This window comes from Dreissena polymorpha, chromosome 10 (assembly GCF_020536995.1).
Source record: "Dreissena polymorpha isolate Duluth1 chromosome 10, UMN_Dpol_1.0, whole genome shotgun sequence".
Classification (NCBI taxonomy): domain Eukaryota; kingdom Metazoa; phylum Mollusca; class Bivalvia; order Myida; family Dreissenidae; genus Dreissena; species Dreissena polymorpha.
In genome coordinates, this window is record NC_068364.1 from 71,266,412 (window position 1) to 71,281,010 (window position 14,599).

The 14,599-nt window shown below is 35.2% G+C and overlaps 1 long non-coding RNA gene across 1 annotated transcript; it reads left to right on the forward strand.

Annotated features, from left to right (window-relative positions):
• Positions 1–878: 878 nt before the first annotated feature.
• On the forward strand, positions 879–4,840 carry LOC127848799 (uncharacterized). Its single transcript, XR_008034778.1, has 4 exons — positions 879–1,029; positions 1,504–1,655; positions 3,215–3,302; positions 4,117–4,840. It is a non-coding gene; the product is annotated as an uncharacterized LOC127848799 (long non-coding RNA).
• The last annotated feature ends 9,759 nt before the right edge of the window (positions 4,841–14,599 follow it).

The window sequence follows — 14,599 nt, forward strand, 5'->3', positions numbered from 1 at the left end:
AAGTGTGTCACCATAACGTCTCGGTTGAATTCAATATTGATCAGACCATCATCATATCACAGTAATTAATTGAAAGCTACAGCAGTAATCAGTCTGATAAGGGGCAGTTTTGTAGGCCATGGCACTAAGCTGTCGAAACTGGTCGCTTTCATTGTTTCTTGTAATCAAATTTGCTCTTTAGACAATCATTGACCTCATATTTAGCCGATAGACCAAACAATGAAAATAAGAAAAATCGTTTCATATTGTTTTGATATTTAAAATGCTTTTTCAGAATTGTTTTCTATCTGGTGGGTCGCTTGCTGTCGGCCATGGCAATGAAGTCATAGCCGTTATAAACAACATCCGGTCTCATAACGATAAGCTGATCGCACTGACGGTGTTCACTCAGGACTGGCACTGTTAGAATCACGTGTCATTTGCGCCCCAGTATAGCGGCAAAAAAGAGTACGACGTCATCAATCTGACCTACAACGACAAAGGTGCTCCCTACAGCTTTTATATACGGAATCCGGATTGACCTCACGAGCGTTGCACTCTAGAGCTATTTAGCATCATGTTGTGTCTAACGTCTGTCTCACGGAAATTATGTGTGGTTTATTTAGGCTTATCACATTTTTTTAATCGTAGATAATGACCTTGTTCTCAATAATTCGTGACATGCAGGTGTAACGGACCCGTTCTCAATGTGTTCATTTGAGCTATGCTCATAGCCAGTCGAAACGTTCAAATGTTTGTTGTTCGTTGTGATTTTCTGTTGCAGATTTTTTATAAAGATGTTATCGATTTGTTTATGGTCAAGAGCCCGGAGATCGGTCATATGTCTCAATAAACTAACAATTTGAATAACCACTTTCTATTTCAGGCGAATTGTGTACGTCACACGACTCAACATGTGTCGTCAAGTACAATATCTCTCAGACGCTTTGGCCGGACCATTGCGTCATCAACACGACAGATGCGAAGATCAGTGTAAACATGAACATACAACAGGGTGACGTCATTGTTCAGAAAGGATACCACTGCCAGGTTAGCGTATATTAAATATGCCATCGGAAGTATGAACAATTAGCGTTTGTTCTGTGCGCTTGTTTTGATGCGCAGAAAATGATAATTGCACACTTGGCGCAGAATTGCCTTCTGTTAGCGGCAAAGATGATCTTCGTGGGCTATGGTCGAAAATAAACGAATTCTGCAATGTTGTTAATTGATAAAAGATTTAAATATCTTCTAATTTTAGCGAGTGTATACGTAATATCAGACGCTTACCGATATGAACAGACACAATTGTACATTTGTAATAAGCATAATGTATTATCAACTTTTTCAGACATAGTAAACAATATGGCTATGGCTTTACTGTATTTAATTTAGCATTTACTTAAGATAATTTCATACAGTGTGGATGCCTTCGACTGCGATCATGTGAAACATGAGTTTTTTCTCGAAAGAACTTCGAATTATAAGGTGAATAAAGTTTTCACTGTTCTCTTGTACTTGCAGGTTGATTCGTACTCAGGATTCTACGACAATGGCGGTTTTTCGCACACACAAATGAACGACGTTCTGAAGAAGAACGGGATTACACATGTGCTCGTTACCGGACTAGTTCGACTTCTGCGTGTATAACACTTCAAAGGACGCCAAAAAGCTGGGTAATTCAGTCTCTATTGACATCGTTGCCATAGACAACTTTCTTGTGCGCTCATTATTTTTAACCAAACATTATCTTTTATGCACCCATAACGCACACACTGCTTGATCCTCTCAATCAATAGCTGTTCGCTTACTCCTACAGTCACACTTTTTCTTTTCACACACTGTGTCAGATGTTATTTTCTCAGTCACTCACTTAAACAAATAAGGCACTCACACACACACCCTCGAAAAAAACGAACAAAACAAGACAAGCACAACAAAAACCCGGTGAAACAATCGGATGAAAGAGTGTTTACAATTTAAAGGTAGACCAATAATTTTCAGTCTTTCATCTGACAACACTGCATTTTATTGTTTCCTTGGCATCATGTTGTTCAGGTTACTGATATTCATGCAACTGTTGTTCAGGTTATTGTTTTCCAAAATAATTTGTGGGAAGCATTTAATAGGTGGATCAACGTAACACCTAGTTATTAGATTATTTAGAGCAAGCACAGTTTTTACAGAAGCGACTACATCAGTGTACCCCTCCCTATATTTTCCTGTCACAGAATTCATCAGTGTACCCCTCTCTAGGTGTACGTGTTGCAGACTACATCAGTATACCCCTCACTAGGTTTACGTTTCTACATCAGTATACCCACACTAGTGTACTTCAGTATACATGTAGAGACAAGACTACATCCTAGGTTTTTCGCAGACTACATCAGTGACTAGAGCAACTAGATCAGTGTACCCCTACCCCTATATTTTACATGTCACAGAATTCATCACACTGTACCCCTCTCTAGGTTTACGTGTTGCAGACTACACGTGTCAGTATATCAGTGTACCCTCACTAGGTTTACGTTTCGCAGACTACATCAGTACGTGTACCCACACTAGGTTTACGTGTCGCAGACTACATCAGTGTACCTCCTTACTAGGGTTACTACATCAGTGTCGCAGACTACATCAGTGTAGGTTTACAGACCCTACACTAGGTTTACGTGTCGCAGACTACATCAGTGTACTCCTAGGTTTACGCAGACTTCATCACTAGGTTAACGTGTCGCAGACTACATCAGTGTACTTCTCACGCGTGTTGAAGACTACATCAGTGTACCCATCTGACTTAGTGTGTTACGTGTCGCCCTCTCCAGAATAAATCATTGTTACCCCTGACTAGGTTTACATGTCGCAGACTACAATCAGTGTACCCCTGATTAGGTTTACGTGTCGCAGATTACATCAGTGTACCCCTCCATAGGTTTACGTGTCGCAGACTACATCAGTGTACCCTCACTAGGTTCACGTATCGCAGACTACATCAATTTACCCCTGACTTGGTTTACGTGTCGCAGACTACATCAGTGTACCCTTGCATAGGTATACGTGTCGCAGACTAGATCAGTGTACCCCTCACTAGATTTACGTGTCGCTGACTTTTCATGATTGACTTATTCAGTTATATTTACTCACGCAATGAAATTCAAATAGACCATCAATGAAAAAATAATAATTATTATTATTTTACCGTTTAGAAATTTGTGTTAATAATGACCCGCTGTTTCAGGTAACGACACGTTTTTTTATTCTCGACGCTACACGTCCCGTCTTCGAGAGTAACGTTAAAAACGTCACCGCTGATCTGCGTTCAAAAGGTAAGTTGCAAATTGTTATTTGTTTGCATGTGGATTCTTGTGTTATTTTGCCTTTGTTTTTAGAATGTACACTGAAAGTTTGTTCAATATTCCTAAGGGATTTCGAATGAAACAGTACAAACAATCAATATAAATATGACGTGTTGTGTGCATCAACCATTTCGTACGCTTCAAGATCAAGGTCACAGTGGGCACTATGAAGTTTTTGCATATTTGTAACATTCATATAGTGAAAGTATATGTTCGTGTCATCTCCATAATTCGTTATGCATGATAAGATTATGTATATATTGGAAGTAATTATAATCATTCAAGGCAACTGGTCGTGTGCGACAACCATGTCCCTTTCTTTTCGGGTCAAGGTCAAGGTAGACACTTTAAATTTTGATAATAATTCTTGTATATTTCAATAGTCTATGTAACTTTGGTATCTGTTATATACAAAGTTATTTCGACTTAAAGTCGCATCAAGGTCAAGGTCACAGTGGACACCTGAAGTTGGTGTACACTACTTATACACTACTTATATGCAAATTGTGATAGTAGACGGAAGTTCTATTTATTTGGCCAATTTTTCCCGATTTTCAAGAAGTCATTTTGTATGCATTAACTGTGTAGCTTGCTGAAAGGTCACTGTCACATACACATGTACGTGAAAAACGTTTAAAGTGTTGCAAGTTACATAGGTCTGGTACATAATACTGTATAAATTGCTCAAATTATATGTGTTACATTTTGATATATTAATTGCTACGCGTTATAACACACATAAACAAACAGCATCATATCAATATTGTCTGCTTTTTCGTGCTAGGTGTCCACGTCATCAACTCCACTGACATCGGCGACTACATTAGAGCATCAACGACCCGTGACATCGGCGACTACATTAGAGCATCAGCGACCCGTGACATCGGCGACTACATTAGAGCATCAGCGACCCGTGACATCGGCGACTACATTAGAGCATCAGCGACCAGTGACATCGGCGACTACATTAGAACATCAGCAACCCGTGACTTCGGCGACTATATTAGAGCATCAGCGACCCGTGACATCGGCGACTACATTAGAGCATTAGCGACGCGGGCATCAAGCTTTACAGCTCTCGTAACTGTATTCGTTTATTTCTTTATTCAAGTGATTTCGCGAATTGTTTTGTTTTAATTTCATTCCGAATGAATATTGAAAAACAGTGATGTCCTTTAACAAACCATTATTTAGATGCATTAAATAGATAATATGTTGCAACTGATGGTATTATTTAAATGCATTTTATTAAAAATGAATTGTTATTTGGTGTTATCATTTAGATGCATTTAATAAAATAATTTGGTTCTGGAAATATAATTTGAATACATTATATAACACTATCTTGCAAAAGCTGTGATCGTTTTGATGTCTGTGATAAAAAATGTTGCAACAGGTGTGATAACTTAGATGCATATAATAAACACGTAGTGCTACCGGTGTTATCATTTAGATGGATGCAATAAATTGCGTTGGTACTGGCGTTACAATTTAGATGCATTACACAAAAATACTGTGATACTGGTATTGTGCATGTCTTTATGATTATATTTGGTTGATGTTTTGTCGCCCATTTATCTACAAAACAGCAAAGTAGCGTTCACTTTACATCATTTTGATGATGTTATTTTGTAAATACTTTTTCGCGTTCTTTTCGAACCTTTATTGGCAGCCGTTTTGATTGTTAGTTGTATACTTCCAAAATTATGTGTTTTAATGACTCTCATTAAACCGAAAGTAGGATTTGTAGACGTATACGTCTATTTCGACAAACGCAATTATTTTTAAGTTTTAAAGCGAAAAAAAAAACGGAATTCTACCTTGTAATCACCAGATATATTCTAAATGGCAAAGATAAAAATATGTTTCTTATTTATACTTAAATTTACTATGTCATGCAGTTAATTTTAAGGTGTGTGGCTTTAAGTCATTTACAAAGTTGAGCAAATATAATCATTTTTCTAAAAATAAATCATCCTCTGAAGCCCCCACTGAGATTCAAACTCAGACCTCTTTCCTCTGTGAAGGAAAGTATTCTATCTTGAAATACAAGGGCATGTAAGAGGAAATTTAGCTATTTTAAATCTATCAACAAATAGATTTGAACAATATTTATATGATACCGGTATTAAAATATGCAAATATCCCGTAAGTTTATTTTTAACATGACCTTCGAAACAGAACAGACATCTCTGAATCTGCAATACATTACATTCTTAAGTGTTAACAAGGTAAATGTTGACGACGAACAACAGACGACAGACAAAAGGCCATCACAAATTCCAGAGTTTAAAAGAATTTACGATACACAAGATACGTATTTCATACTTTACAAGAGCGAAGGAGTCATACAAAAACTAAATTTATTATTAACAACACGCTTACCTCAATTTTAACTTAAATCCAATGCTTTAAACAATAAAGTTACAATGATATGAACTTCCATTTTCTGTTCTTCCTTCCCTTTCTCAAAATATATTTAAAACCAAACTATTTTTTAATAAAAAAAATGTTGACCATTCTGACCTAAAACACAATATAGGAAATCGTACATCCAGCTTGTCGTCATTAAAGTCCAGAGTTTACATGAAATTATGTTCCACGAGATATGTATTTCATACTATACAGAAGCGAAGGAGTCATAAAAAAACTAAATTTAGAATTAACGACACGCTTACATGTACATCAATTTTAACTTTAATCCTTTGCTTTAAACAATTAAGTTACAAACATATGAACCTCCAATTCTTGACATATTTCTATTTCTCAAAATTTATTAAAAACCACACTATTTTTTTAAAAACTTGTGTATCAAATGCTAACCATTCTTACCTAAAACATGATTCAGGAAACCGAAATCTTGACGCAGCGAGTTATTTTATTCTTATGGAAGATTAAATTATGCATGACAAAAATACAATCGGAAATATCTTTTACAATCTTTTGATGCTTTAAAAAATATTTTACTGTTAAATAAAATAACATGTCTGACTTGTCGTCATTAAAATCCAGAGTTTGAATGAAATTACGTTACACGAGATACGCATTTCATACCATATAAGAGCAAAGGAGACATAAAGAACTTAATTTAGTATAAGCGACACGCTTACCTAAATTTAAACTTTAATCCAATTCTTAAAACAATAAAGTTGCAAGATACAGTAACATGCACGCACTTCCATTTTCTGTGGGTTTTTTTGTGTTCCATTTCTCAAAATTTATTTACAACCACACTTGAGAAGTTAATGATTTATAATCATCGAGGGGGGTATTCCAGACGTAAAACATTGCATCATTACATGGAAAACAGCTGCACAACTGTATGCGAAAAGGTAAAACAGTATATTCTATCGAGAACTAACTTGAATAGCAACGTCCGAAATGTGCAAACTCCGACATCTATTTCGATATTTATAAATTCAAGATATAACGTTAACTGAACTGTTGTACAGAAATCAAACTATAAAACTTGTGTTTTGATAGAAAAAAAGCAAAGCAAACCAAAAATACTTACCCTTTTAACGGCAAAACAATTAATTTATCCAATATTCAACACATGTATTTCCATTCAAATTATGCCCTTGAACTTTAACGGTTGATTGTCGTTTCGTGCCAATACAAGTTCGTGCCACTAATATTTGTGTTGTTTATTTTTCAAGGTAAGTTTCGTGAGAAATAAATGTGTTTGAAAACTTTCTCGCATGGTAATGGTATGTAAAATTCAACTCATCGGACAAATACAAGAACACAATGACACTTACCCAAGTTTTCTGAACAACCGTACACAGCGCAAAATGCGGGAGCCGCGTGATGTCTATTTCCATATCCACGGGTGTGTTTATGTCAAATGCTAGTGTTTTTCAATACATCGTATACTTATGTAAAAAACGGCGAAGTAGCGTTCACTTTAATCATTTTTGATGATGTTATTTTGTAAATACTTTCTCGCGTTCTTTTCGAACGTTCATTGGCAGCCATTTTGATTGTTGGTTGTATACTTCCGATATTATGTGTTTTAATGACTCTCAAAAATGTTTTTAGTGCAGAATTTGTAATTTTAAGTATCGATTTCTCGGTTTTATTTTTATATTTTGTTAACTTATTTGCGTTTAAATTTGATTGTTTGTTGTTTACTTGCGAACTATTTTTCATGTGTACGCTAGTGGATATGTAATCAGGTTACCATATCTACATCAATGAATTTTAACTGTTGTTTGTTTTTGTTTGTTTTGTTAATATTTTCTAAACGGGTTCAGCTTCGTATGTTAAACGCAATATGAATTTATTTATTTATTTGGGAATACAATCGCAATATGTATTAATTAAAATCAAATTTGAAGTGTCTATCGCGTGAATTGTCTCCTTGGGGTGAATTGTGTTTGGGTTGCTATTAACGCTATTAACGCTTCCGGCGAGAACTCATTTTATAGCGATTGCGCAATAAAAAACACCACTTTTTCGTAATTTTATCAAAAACTGGACTTTTCCCAGATATGACGAATACGCCATCGTGTAGATCGAGTAATTGTCCATATACATGTCAAATTTCAGCACAAGTGTTGGGCCAGTTTCCAAGAGACCCAAATCGCTGCTATACGCTGGAGCTTAATGAATTTTAGTCGCCATTATCATTCGTTCAATTGAACGTCATCAATGATGACGTCCAATACATCACTCATTCCATAAAGACAATTTCAATGATACAATCATCGGAAGTATACATCACATTTTTTCAAAAAGCGAATCGAACTCTCACTTTTACTTTTATTATCAGTGACCTGTGACCGATGTATATCTATTTCCGGTATTTTTGCGCATTTGTTGTTTTTTATCCTGGGACACTCACACCCGTTTTTGGAGACGAATCCAGCTAATGTTACATTTTAAACAAGAAATATCTTTTAAAATAGGTATACGGCGTTGATTGTGGTTGGAGTTTACGAAAGGTAAAGAGTTCAATGAATGAGATCAAAGATAGCGAATGTCTTTTTTCTGTACAGTTCTTAGCTGCATCACACGCAGTACTGGATGTTACGCGGCTTATTTTACATTATTACATATTGCTGGTCATAAACCTATAGATACAAAACAGAAAAACAAACGAATAATGGAAGTGAAATTAAAACGTGAGTCAACCGTCCACAAGCGAAGTATCCGTGCATATTTTAAATATGTATACGCGCGTTCTTCGAACAAACCTGTTTTAGTGGTTTGTCGGGCATTGCTATTTGATTCGAGTATTAACAGTATCGAGAATCATCGCGCCCATGCTTTACACAATAGTTAATATGGTGGAATAATTCTTGTTAATTTAATTAAAAATAATAGTTATCATGGTATTGTTGAAAACACATTAAGAATCTATTATTGACATACCATAATTATATCGCTGGATATCTTCATTTAATATCTTTCTGGTCTAAAGAAAATTCTAGTTCACCTAGTTCACGCTTTAGCGTCTTAGCGATGACCTGTATATAAACTCTGACATTCACACACACTAACCGCGAACTGACGAAGGTGTAGAATCTACGCACAAATTGTATTCATGAGAAGAGTTGAGTGTAAAACTGTTCTATCTATCATGCCTTTCCATACGAGATAAACTTGTTTCATGCTGAACACGCAGTAAAACAGTGTTAGAAAGACGCGGCCATGTTTCCAATGTTCTGGTGATATTCTCAAATCAGCCAATGCACGAAATGAAGTGTATTCATTCGTGGGTAGCCGCGGGCATTTTTATGAATGTAACCTAAAGGTCACCTAAGGTCAAAAGTGACGTTAAACAGCTACGCCGAAAAATGTAAAATATGTAGACTTAATTTTCACATGAAGTAAAGGAATTATGAAATATGTTATGTTTCCTGTGCTTGTAATTTTAGAGTTAGTATTCCACTAAGAACGCTATGTTTTCGATGATTATTTGCGTCGCGTTCTGAGAATACTGGGCTAAATGCATGTGCGTAAAGTGTCGTCCCAGATTAGCTTGTACAGTCCGCACAGGCTAATCAGGGACGACACTTTCCGCTTTAATTGTATTTTAAGTTTTAATGAAGTCCCTCCTTACCGAAAATCATGTTTAGGCGGAAAGTGTCGTCCCTGATAAGCCTGTGCGGACTGCACCGGCTAATCTGGGACTCACTTTACGCACATGTATTAAGCCCAGTTTTTTCAAAACATGGCTTATTTGCTTCCATCTTTTAAAACAAAAACATTTCATCGGAACTTGTTTTCCAACCGTCATTAAGGGACATAACCTTTTCGAACTATACATTCCACGGGCCATTTCATATCCAATAAAGGTCACACATAAGAATTTCAAATGTTGTATCATAATCTGAGATGTTTTCTATGATATAATAAAAAAAACAGTCAACAAAATTAGTCAAGAAAATATGTATTTATTGTTAACATATGCGCCGGAAATAAATATAAACAAATACGTCGTGAGGACACTGCAACAGAACTAGGTTAAATAAATGAAGCTTGTTTTTGTTTCAAGTAAGAAAGATGAAAATATTAACCAGAATATATTAATTGTTGTGAAAAAAAGTATAAACTTTAAAAATTACAACAATAACCCACACGATTTCACCTGTATACTAAGCCATTATTTCGCTTTTTCATTTTTATAGTTTAAAATATATCAATTTATTAAGCGTTTGTACCACTTCAAATCGGTATTTGGTAGATAAAAACACGAGCACTATATATCAAAATGTGAACTCGATTATGCAAAAGTTTCATGCGAAGTAATAGATTATGTTTGTTGTACCTACGGTCGCCAGTCGTACGCATCTTCACCGCGTATTTGTTGTACCGGTAACCAGTCTACAGATTTCTTCTGCATCGATAACTGTGAAGATTCCATAGTAACGGACCGTTCTTATTACCGGAGGCCATGATAAACAGCTGGTGCCACTCGTACGATTTTTAGCATAGGTGCAACGCACCTATGCTTAAGGTATATACGACATTTCGAAAACCCACATCGATCGGTTGACCATTATGAAGCCTTACCTGATCAAAAATCAGACGAAATATCTATTTAATTTAGTATATGGTAATTCTTACAATTTTTTTTTGGGAAACGTTTTTCTAACGTTTTCTTTCAAGAATATTGCTGACACCGTTTTGAGTGAATTTTTCTAAGACCGTTTTACGTGCAAAAAACCTTCTAAGAAACTAAAACAAATTTCGTTCGTAAAACAATTCTGTTCTTGTTGATAGTGACCTCACACCTAATTTCTATTTCCTTTGTTTACTGTTCTGTGAGAGGTCAAATGTTTACATAACTGAATTCATAAGGCCCTGGTTTAAGGATATGTAACATTTCATCGGTTAATTATAAACAGAAATTAAAACATATTCTCAGCAGGAAGTGGGGCATAAAGCACTTTTATTCTTTGAACATGTGTAAAAAATGGCGGAGTACGATGAATGTTTTCTGATTTATGACATGGATTCTGACCTTCCTTTCTATGGATTTGATGAAGTAGAGTTTGAAAGTAATAGAGATGTGTTAATTGAAGTTAAAATGATTTACTTTGAGCCAGAAATTAACGTTACGAGTAGAGCTAACAGTTTAAATGTGGCATCGGATTTAATGAATTCGCGCAAATTCTGGACGACTGCTCCAGCAGCTGGAGTTTCACTTCTTTATATTGTGTCTGTAAAATATTAAATGGAAAGCTGTACATGTATCAAGTCGGAAAAGAAAACGGATGGTTGCATAATGGTATGCGTGAAATAATGTAGTTCTACGTATTTATTTTCATAGTTATGTCATTTTGTAACCATTCACATTCGTCACTATTTGGAATTCCCGTTTCTAAAAATAGAACAATTTGGTAACAAGGGGGGCGACTCGTGATGTCAGCAATCGTTAAGGTTACAATATACTAAATAATCGAGTCATGAAGGGCTGGTACTCTCTAAACAAATCATCATATTTTCCTCGAAGGCGTTTTATACACTTTAGACTGTTGTTCTGGTTTTATCGTTTGGAGATATTAATAGGGTAAGCATAGGTGTTCACTACTAAATCCCTGAAATAGGATAAAGTTGGAGATTAAAGTAAAAATGGCACTGCAAAAGGTAACACTCCACTAGAAAACGGCCGAAAAAAGGCGCAAAAACAGTCGATTTTGATTAGAGTCGAATTCTTTTTTGGTTTGAACATGACATATCTTTTGTATTGCTTAAATCGATTCAGCTAAGAATGCCCGTCAAGAAAAGGTATGGTTATGGGGGTCTCAATATGCAAAATGTTGTGTTTATTTTCGCTCAAAGTTGTCGCTTTTACATCGAAACATATAAGGAAACTATTTAGTATATTTTGACCTAAACATTTACTTCAGCAGCAACTTCCCTGTATCTTGCAACTATGCTTTCAGCGCCATCGGCGCTCTCGTTAAAATATAGGCGTATAAACTGTTTTAAACGTTTACTATTATAAACTACTACTGCTGCTGCCGCTCCTATAGTACAACTATTAATTACTACTACTACTATTACTACTACTACTACTACTACTACTACTACTACTACTACTACTACTACTACTACTACTACTACTACTACTACCACCACTACTACTACTATTACTACTTCTACTACTACTACTACTACTACTACTACTACTACTACTACTACTACTACTACTACTACTACTACTACTACTACTACTTCTACTACTACTACTACTACTACTATTACTACTTCTACTTCTACTACTACTACTACTACTACTACTACCACTACTACTACTACTACTACTACTACTACTACTACTACTACTACTGCTGCTGCTGCTACTGCTGCTGCTGCTGCTGCTGCTGCTGCTTCTACTACTACTACTACTACTACTACTACTACTACTACTACTACTACTACTACTACTACTACTACTACTACTACTACTTCTACTACTACTACTACTACTACTACTACTACTACTACTACTACTACTACTTCTACTACTACTACTACTACTACTACTACTATTACTACTATTATACTTATTTTTATTATTATTATTTTATTATTATTATTATTATTATTATTATTATTATTATTATTATTATTATCATAACACGCGATTGCAACGTAAATACATGTCAGCATCCATCTAATAGTATTATTATTTCAGAATCGTAGATAATGTTGTGATACGTCTCTGATTATTTGTAGAATTATTATCAGTACTTTTTTTAGAATTTACTTTCGTTGTTATCATTATCATAAATATGCATTATATACATATTTTCAAAAAAATGCTTACGATAAATGTAAGAAGCAGAGAAAAAATAGGAATGAAACAGTTATACATATATTGACGGAGATAATGTAGCTGAATAATATACTGTATTCGTCATTTCTGCCACCACCGGCACCACAATAACAGTCACTAAAATCAAAATATGTGTTCCTGAATCATAAGAAGACTAACCCCTACATGACGTTACGTAACAAAAGATGATTATGCGTTTCGAGATTGCAGTAACCACGTTTTGGCCAGATGTGCACCCTTGCGGCGCCTCTAACCTTCACAGCCTGAAATGCTTATCAGTTCAGCTCTCTAGCAAACGCGTGCTTGCCCGTGGTAACTCGCAAGATTTACCTGGAGTCTGTACACTAAATTTTAACCGACATTTGTAGTACGATATGCGATTGGAATATACGCATTATACTGATTTTAGATCGGGAGCTCTATTAGCTGAAAGAAATTATTATCATTTGATAAGCTGTGAATATTTGAAAAGTGTTCTATTAGTATAAGCATTTCGGACGGAACGTTTGTCAATTAAATGAACTACTCATAATAATCCGGATTGAACATTTCTGAATTATCTTTAATAAACAAGTGAATGACACACTCATAGTCTGTAATAGTCTGTTTAAGATTAAGCGGCGAAGCGATTTTATTGAAAATTGGAGAAAACAGACGAAAAGGTTTGGATAAGTTGTTGGAAACTGACAGTGTTTGCTTTCCCTTTTCCTACCTCCCACCCAACCTACTATACCCCCACCATTCCACTACCGTAAACCTCGATGTTGACCATTAAAAACACAGTGTGCCCTAAGACAGTGAATATGTTTTATATACACCATGTATTTATGTTATGTCTGTACATTATGCACGTACGTTTTTTATGATTTTATGCGTTTATGGATTTGTGACTAAATGTATCGTCGAATAGATGTTTGTATCGTTATTATAGTGTTGTTTGTACTATTTTATGTTTGGCTATGTGTGTGGTTGGGTGTAAGCATGCATTTGTAGTTGAATGTATAGTCGGTTCTATGTTTGCTGCATGGTTTATTGCTTGGTTGCATGTTTGGTTGTATGGATGGTTGTTAGTGTGGTTTTATGTATGGCTGTTTGAATAATGGTATTGTTGTATCATGTTTTGCTGTTGTATAGTTATATTTTTGAATGTATGTATAATTTAATGTATGAGTCACATTGGTGGTCTTTAAGGTTGATTGTTTTAATGATTGTTTTATATGATTGCATGTGTGGGTATTTTGTTGTAATTGTGTATATGCAGTTGTTTGTATGATTATCTTAATTTTGAATGTATGAAAATATGAATGTTACATGTGTGGCTCTATGCATGATTGCAAGTAGGGTTTAATGTATGTTTGTGTGTAAGGTTGTGTGGTTCTAATACTATAGATTGTTGTATTAAGGATTTGTGTAGAGTTGTATGCAGAGTTGATTGCATGTTTGTATGTTCGATTATAGTTGGTTGTATGTTGGCTGTGTGTATAGTTGTATGTATGGTTATATGTATGGTTGTATGCATGGTTGTATGTATGGTTGCATGTATGGTTATATGTATGGCTGTGTGTATGGTTGTATGTATGGTTATATGTATGGTTGTATGCATGGTTGTATGTATGGTTATATGTATGGCTGTATGTATGGTTGTATGTATGGTTGGATATATGGTTGTATGTTTAGTTGTATGTATGGTTGTATGTATGGTTGTTTGGATGGTTGTTTGTATGGTTGTATATATGGTTGTATGTATGAATGTTTGTATGGTTGTATTTATGGTTGTGGGTATGGTTGTATGTATGGTTGTATTTATGGTTGTATGTATAGTTGAATGTATGGTTGTATTTATGTTTCTATGTATGTATGGTTGTATGCATAGTTGTTTGTATGGTTGTACATATGGTTGTGTGTATGGTTGTATGTATGGTTGTAAGTATGGTTGTGTATATGGTTGTATATACGGATGTATGTTTGGTTGTAT